The 8,016-nt window shown below is 38.8% G+C and overlaps 1 long non-coding RNA gene across 4 annotated transcripts in view; it reads right to left on the bottom strand.

Annotated features, from left to right (window-relative positions):
• Positions 1-5,789, bottom strand: part of LOC138109370 (uncharacterized) — a 44,917-nt gene extending 39,128 nt beyond the window's left edge. For all 4 annotated transcript variants that reach the window (XR_011150438.1, XR_011150436.1, XR_011150435.1 and 1 more), the window contains exon 1: positions 5,674-5,789. This is a non-coding gene — a long non-coding RNA (uncharacterized lncRNA). The remainder of the gene's footprint in view (positions 1-5,673) is intronic.
• Between the last annotated feature and the right edge of the window lie 2,227 nt (positions 5,790-8,016).

Consider the following 8,016-nt stretch of genomic DNA (forward strand, 5'->3'; position numbering starts at 1 on the left):
CACATGACAAGCTGCCTGAGACATACTGCTATGTATACACAATAAAAACTGTGGGAAACTGGGACTCAGAGAAGTGCTTATTTAGTTTACAAAGTTGGAAACTTTGTCTTTATTCAGCTGAGGTTTTACAGAGACTAATGTACCCTCAGCTCCAGACACAGACTTACACAAATTCCCCTGTATGAATGTCTACAAGCTCCAATTACCATATGCAACAACACATGTTGGAATAACCAAAGCAAATTTTTCACAGAGTACAGCTACTGTGTGCTACAGTGAGTAAAACTAGATTCTTACAACCAAAAAATGCCAGATCTGCAAAGCCAGAAAGGAAAATCATCTTCACAAGATATTAGTTCACAAACTTAGGTAAAAGGAAGAATGAGAAATTGTTGTCATGCATGGCAACAGTGCTCAGCTGAGGGATACAGGCAAGCAGCAGTGGGGTTGCCAGGAAATTCTAACTAAAAGTACATTTTGACCCCAAAAAAGCAGATAAAAATATATTACTTTCTAAGAGAAAACAAGCTTTCTGTTCTCCTGCACCTTTTACCAGCAAGTATTGGATTTAACAATAAACATATACATGTTCAGACCCCACACTACTAAGAACATTACCAAAACATTTATTATGTCATTTATAATATCATATTATGACCATATTAATATATTATAATATCATATGACTGCACTAAAACTTCCTGTCTATCCCATTACATGTTACAGGAATCCACAAAGTTACAACTTAAAGGTAGGGGTCCAAAACCTACTGAATCTCCTCACAGCAGCTACACTGACAAAACCAAACACAGCATTGCCCCACAGTTCAATGGGACAACTCAAGCCTTCCTCACGTAGTTTGCCCCTGAGGTCCCCAGAGAACAGCAGCTGTACTGACTGAGTGTCATACATGAAGTCCCTAATTAAGTTTGGTCTTTGCATGTTAAGTGCCTTAATTAGTTAATTTTGAATTAAACAGTTCTTTAGATTAAATGATAAAGTTAACCCATCAGCCCAGGTACAAAAATCAAGCTTTATTAGTAGTGTTTTTACTTGTTCAAAGCAGTTTGTCTGTACTAGCCCCAGTTAAAATTCCCAGTTAAAAGTTTACTAGTTAAAAATCCCTTTTTCAAACTCCAAACTACTTGTACATAGTAAGAGTTGTTTTTCCTATGTTCATTGTTTATTTTTATAAGTGTTTTAAGAAGTATTGAATGCATTTTAATGGTTTTTTTGAAAGTTTTGCTTTGCACTTTAGTCTTGGGACTAACTCCAAAACCCCAGTTCCTAACAGCCAATTGCTATTTTTAGCCCCATAGCCGTTATTCTGCAAGTAAGCTCCATAGCAACCTGAATCTTAATGAGGGCATGTTACCACCCTTACTTCAGCTGCTGCTACCTCCCTAACGACGACAAGCCATTGGTAGACAGAGATGATCTGTCAAAAAGAAAGCACCAATCACTTGAGACCAAAGGGGTGTGCTATGGGCGGGCTGTGGGCGGACTGGGGCGGAGCAAAGGCACTATAAAACAACGAGGCAGACGTCAGAGGAGTGCAGATCACTGCAGATCAGCTGTGGTGAGTGCCAGTGCTGGGTACTTAAGCCTGACTCCTATCTAGGAGCCTTTAATAATTTTTCCTTTTGATTTTTAGACTAGCTAAAAGTCAGCCCAGCACTGCAAGTTTTCTTTCCACCAGAGGTCCAGAGCTGTTAAAGCCTGAAGATCTCTTAATCCCTGCGCTCCTGGGGCACACCTCCTGAGCCACTAGGATCCCAAATTTTTATATTTTTCTAATTTCTGTAATTTTTCAATTTTTCTATTTTTAATAAATTATTTTAATTTTTACTAAGAGTTGTCTCATTCCTCACACTGAGGAACTTGAAATTCATACACAGAGACCACCGAAATCACTGCCTCCCCTTGAAATCACTGTTTTCCTTTGATTCTCAAGAAAAGCAGGCATTCCAACCACAGCCTTTAGATTCATATGGAAAAACCTTTTAGAATTTCATTAGAGAGAATAAAGCATAAGTCCTTTAAAATTTGTTACGAAGTAATCCTTAGGAATAGATAATTTACTAGAATTCTAAAATAATTGCTGTAAAAATCCATAGAATTAGAAAGAGAGCACCTGTTCTAAATAACTTTTTAATTGTCATACAGAATTGGAGAAGCAGAATATCTTATCTTGTACATAATTCATGTAGTAAGGTTATTATTTTCTACTGAATGGCATAGCACTTTTTCCTACAGGAGTCTTATTCTTTTCTTTCTCTGATCGTGTCTTATTTGAGGAGGGGAACACATACTGCAGCCAAGGCTCCATTATTTGCTTTGGACAGTCAGTTTTGCAGCTGAGCCCATAAGGTTTTTCCATACAATTATAAAGCATGTCTGACTGTTTCAGTGGTAGGTGGACAATTATAGATGTCAAAACTTTTCTTCCAGATAATAACAAAACTGCATGCATAGCAAACCTGTTATATGAACCTCCAAATTAAATACCCAACATCATATCAATTCTTCATCTGAAACACCCTGCTGGGCAGCACACATGGAAGTTACCTTATTTGAAAGAAAGAGCTGTTCAGCAGGGTAAATATTAACACTATCTGGCATGAAAATCTTGCTTTGGCATAAATTTTAGGTCAAGAAAGAATAAACAATGACAGAAGAAAACCTCCCAGCTGAATACATTATGCCAGTTAAAGAAAGTAAAAGGTGAAAACTCCTTCCAAGACCTTTTGTTTTTTAGATATACTGTGAATTACCCGAACCAGATTCCGTTTCAGCTATTAATTCAAATCTTAAGTATAATTAAAAAAGCATCAACCTCACTCCAAGTATAGTTTTTACTTCAATCACCTCATGTACCTACATTAGCCTTGAATCCTGCTTCCTACTTTCTGTTGTTTTTATCACAATACTACATACATTTACAGTCTGTCCATTTTTTTGTAGAGACAGTAGTTCCCTCTGCTGCATATAGAGCAAAACTGATGACTGCTGTGAAAAAGTATATTTCAAATATGCACCCACCAAACTAAAGGCTCCCAACACACCAAAATGCTCATGAGGTCTCTTGCCTGATGTCCTCCTCAGTAACTGGCAGTCAGCTCTTCCAAAATTTAATCTTTCTATTAGAGCAATAATAGTTCTGTAAACAAAAAGCATTTTATGATTGTTTCTGTATGTATCAAGATGCGTTTGGCACTGCAGTCTGCAAAAGAGAATTTCCTGTTTACAAGTTCATTTTCTGTCCTGAATTTGAATGCATACTTGAGCAAAACCCTTCCACACAACTCCTCATTTTCTTTCAAATGAGAAAGTATTTTGATGAGCATTTTTGCTTTAAGTTAACCATAACTACTGCAACAGTTTGACCTCTTTTTTTTTTTTTTTAAATGAGAAACAAAAGAAAAAGTATTGACAAATTAATAACAAAATATGGATATTACAACATAATATATGAATATAAACAGCTTTCTAGATCTGAGAAGTCCTGTTTGGTTCAATGAGGCAACACTACCACGTAGTTGGCCATGTGTAAGTGCAGCCAAAGCCTTTGTTTGTCAGGTTTTTCTCAACAGCTGTTAAGCATCATTCACATAAGTCTGACTTTTTGTTTTATTTATAATAATTCATACATTATTTTAGACCAAAAACTCATAGAATTATGCAGAGACATTAATTTACACTATTTTCTCATTTCAAGATATCAAACAGTCTTTTTTTTCCTTTTTTATTATTTCCCATATCCTCATGGAAGAACATGTATTAGTTATGTTCTCACTACACAATCATGTCAGTTCAAACAAGTTACATTCATGAACCCAAGTATTTGTGCTGTGAAGGAAAGATGCCAAAGTCACCCAGATAGAAATGAAGGTGAAATAAAGACATGCACAAGGAGGAGTATGATTGTTTCATCCATGCACCACTTAAAACACTGACCTGGAGCTGTTCCTGAGAGCCATGGGAGAGCTCAGGCCCCACATCATCAATGTCCAGGCTTCTGGGTGTTAAGACTGCCCAAATTCCCAGCTTATTTGCCTGAAACTTTCTGTCTTCAACTTAATTATTTCCGACTTACAACAGAATAAAGGATTTATCATCAGGTTTAAAAGAACACTTGGATGTAAACCAGCCTCAAGGCAACCACACAACCCTTGGTCCCTGGTAACCCCTCTCAGCATCGTGCTGGAATCTAAAAGTGCTGCATACATTATTCAGGTCCAAAGTCAACATATCTAGAGAAATGTTGTGTTTACTTACATGCACATTATATCAGACAAAATAGCTACTAGGTACAGAGCCTGTTATTTTTCCAGTTACAAATTTCTAGTCCTATAAACCTGTTTCATAAAACTATTAAAAATTGCAGTGACATTTGCCAAATGCTGGTAACCTCTACTTAATATTCATATTCTAAAGAAGAGAAAAGCCTCAGATGTGTTGCAGAAAACAGGCACTGAATTAATGTCTCAACCAAGCCATTTTCTATAAGAAAAGGGGTTTTGGACAGACTTTCAATAGTGCTTCTTATAATAGTTCTTTACTCAGAAAAGCAAACAATTTTTATCTGTGCAACATAATAAACCTGGTGGGGTGAGGCTGTATAAGGAACACAAAAACCAATCGCAGCAAAGTAGGGCAGGACCACTCAGATCTATTAGGACCTGGTTGACTTCTCTTGCTTCTTCACTTCTATGACTGAACCTAAGGTTTGCTGTCCCCCTGATTATAAAATACTCAGTCACAAGACAGATGTTGCCCAGAGGTTTGAACTTGATCCACAGGATCCGTAACTCCACTAAGAAATACTTAAAAGATTTGAAAATTGAAATCTGATGAAAAACCGTGTAACAACATAGCTCCAGGCAGGACCAGTTGCTCAATACCTAGGGAGTATAATCCCTAATAATTTAAATTAACTATTCAACAATGATGGATCTCCATTAGATCATCCACATCTCATCCCTATGTACCCTTCCATGGGGTGTGCTGGGAGTAATCTGCTGTGGGAAGTACAGTTTAAATACTATATGGAGGAAAGCAGAGCCACAGCCTGGGAATGGTAGGCAGAGCAAGCCAAATTAATATCTTTTAAAATGCACACATGTTTGGCAATCAGATTGCACATTAACATTTTCAGGTGCAATTTCTTTTGCTTTGCAAATACCTTGGTAACTAGAGTAAAACCTCATGAGCATCTCAGCTCAGGAAGCAGAGCTGTGAGAACCCATCTTTCCTGACTGAGCTAATCCTCTGGTAATGTGCTCAGAGGCACAGAAGACACAGCAAAAAGGGGAACCTTTGGCTGTTGCTCTCCATCACTTTAATTGCACCAACATAAATTGAGGCTCTTCTCCCCTTCTCTGCTGTCTTTTGCACAGCTACAGACCATCGACATCTGACAACAGCCATGGTCTTTACAAAGTCAAGCAGGTCAAAGCCTAGCTTACACGAAATCAATCAGGATTTAGAAAATAGAAATGAAACTGTCACTCCTCAAAGGCTTGATCTAACAGATATACTTAATTTGTAAATATATAAAGCCATGTATCTAGTCAAGAGGATAAAGCTCCTTGCAAAACATAGCTGTAACAACTGCTTTTCTTTAGGTTGTTAAGCTGTGCTTTCATGCAAGAATGCAACTCAGGCACTTACCGTGTGGGAGACCCAAGTCGTTTTCCTTTACATCTGCCACCGCCCATGAGAATGATCTAACTACCAGACTGCAGAAAGGGCATTCTTCAGCCTTTCAGTTGAATCACTGCTGTGTTCTCCTGTAAAATATAAGTCTCACTGATAGAGAAAAAAAGCAAGCAAGAGACCACGTTTCTAAAGTCTAGTAGTTATGTCACTTACTAAGGAAAGGACAGTCTTGGTTCTAGTTCCAAGACTATGCCTGTATTTCCCATCATTGCATAAAACATATGAGCACTAGCTCATACCTTCCATCCCTTTTCCTTCAAAAGAAAACAATGAAATCTGTTCAGTTCTTTGCAAGAAAAGGTATTTTTATAAATACGCAGTGGATATGCGCCCACACAAGTCACCTTCCTCCTGAGCAAGGTGCCTAAATCTAAGAGGGTGATTAGAACTGGAGACAATCTTCTGTATTTTTGTCTTCTGCACCTTTTACTACCTTGCAGCATCTCCTCATTTAACACATCCCCCTACTGAGACACCTTCACTGCATACCTCCCCATGGACACCAAGACACTCAACATTTGGATTCCAGATTCCAGTTTGCAGCTAGATGCTCAAAGGTTACAATTCTTACCTCCACAGCAGATCTCTGTCACCTAAGAAAAAAGCCTTTTGCACTGTCCAGAAAATAAAACCAACATGTACATTTTTAGCAGCCAGGCTCTGGAAGCAAGCTTTCCTCTAAATATGCATCTTCTGTCTTTTTCTCCTGTCTCCTTTTCCCTACAGCTTCCCTGCTCTTCCAGTCAGTCCTCCCAGTATTTTATCAGATGGGCAAGCAGCAGTTGATCATCATTTTAGCTGTGCTGATGAGCCAGAATATACTTATCTTATGATTGCTTCCATCATGAGAAGCCAGGATTTCCTGCCTTCTCTTGGTGGAAGAATTCATTGGGAGTCCACATCCTCACCAGATGCTGGTTTTTTCACCATGCATCCAGCAATTTAAAACTTCTAAACCATGAACTCTTGCCAAATGTAACTGAATTCACCAGCAGATTCTGAAAATTTTGGACAATAACACATAAATGTACATATGGACAAAGATTTTGGCTTCTAGAGAATCAGGCTTAATATTTAATGAGGAGATCAGGCTGCGGTGGAGAAAGAGAGGAATATGAATTAAGCAAATAGCAGGATATTTCTAAAGATGAGATTCACCCAGCATTTACACTGCATCCCTTTTGAGCACATGCTCAAGAAACCACCGATTCAACAGCCAGGTCTCTAGAGACAGAGCCTGTCTGTGTGAGCAAACAGGGCCGGGGAGCGCGCCCAAGGCCTGAACACGTCGTCCAGGCTGCCCAAATCTCAGCAGTGACACCACTTGGGGCTCAGCACTCTGCAGGACAATGCTGCAGGACAGGTGTGAGCCTGAACAAGGAACACTTGCCCAAGGGTACTTTGGTTGCAGTCCCTCTCTTTGGTGAGGGTGCCTTTGCCCTACTGACACAAGCTAGGCTGGGCCAGTTGGCCTCAGGAGCAGAAAACAAATCCTGTAAAAGTAGCCAGAGAAACTGGGACGACATCATGTGTTAATGTTGGCCCAGCTTATTGTTCACGATGGGTGGATGGATAAGTAGGGGGAGTGTAGCTCTGTCCACCACTGGAGCCCTTTGGCTCTTCCCACACAAGCAGCTCGGAGCCTGCATTGCTGTGAGGACAGACAGCATCCACAGTTCCAGGAACTCAGTGTTCCCAGATCCTGAACTGATGTGCTCATCGTAAAATGTGCATTCAAAATATCCCTGTTAGACAACGACCTAATGTTTTTCCATAATACAGGGACTGCTAAATCCCCTTTTCTTTTCTTTTTCAATCCTGTGAAAAACTGAGATTAAAAATCTTGAAGACGACATTAACAGGGCTCCATAAACAGCATTTTCTGTTGTCCATAGAAGTTAAATCAGTGCTCAGTGACTTCAGTTATGAACCAGAAGACAGGAGTAGCAACAGGAGTTAGTCAGAGATCCTTAGCCCTGGACTTGAACCTTCTCCTCACATTTTACAGACTGCAGTGTTGGCAAAATATAGATACAGAAACACACATGTACCCAAATATTTCCATAAATATCAGTACACATATATAGACACCTATTAATAAATTTACACAATAGGTGTACTTGTATCTACCCAATTTCTTAAACATATGCTGAGTAAAAATATTTAATTACACATGGGAGTATTTCTTTAAGTTTGTTTAGATATATGCTCATATGCACATATACAACACAGATAAAATACATTAAATACTGGTTGGGGAGCATTTCATGACATACATTCTGAAATATTTTGGCA

Source organism: Aphelocoma coerulescens, chromosome 4 (assembly GCF_041296385.1).
Source record: "Aphelocoma coerulescens isolate FSJ_1873_10779 chromosome 4, UR_Acoe_1.0, whole genome shotgun sequence".
Classification (NCBI taxonomy): domain Eukaryota; kingdom Metazoa; phylum Chordata; class Aves; order Passeriformes; family Corvidae; genus Aphelocoma; species Aphelocoma coerulescens.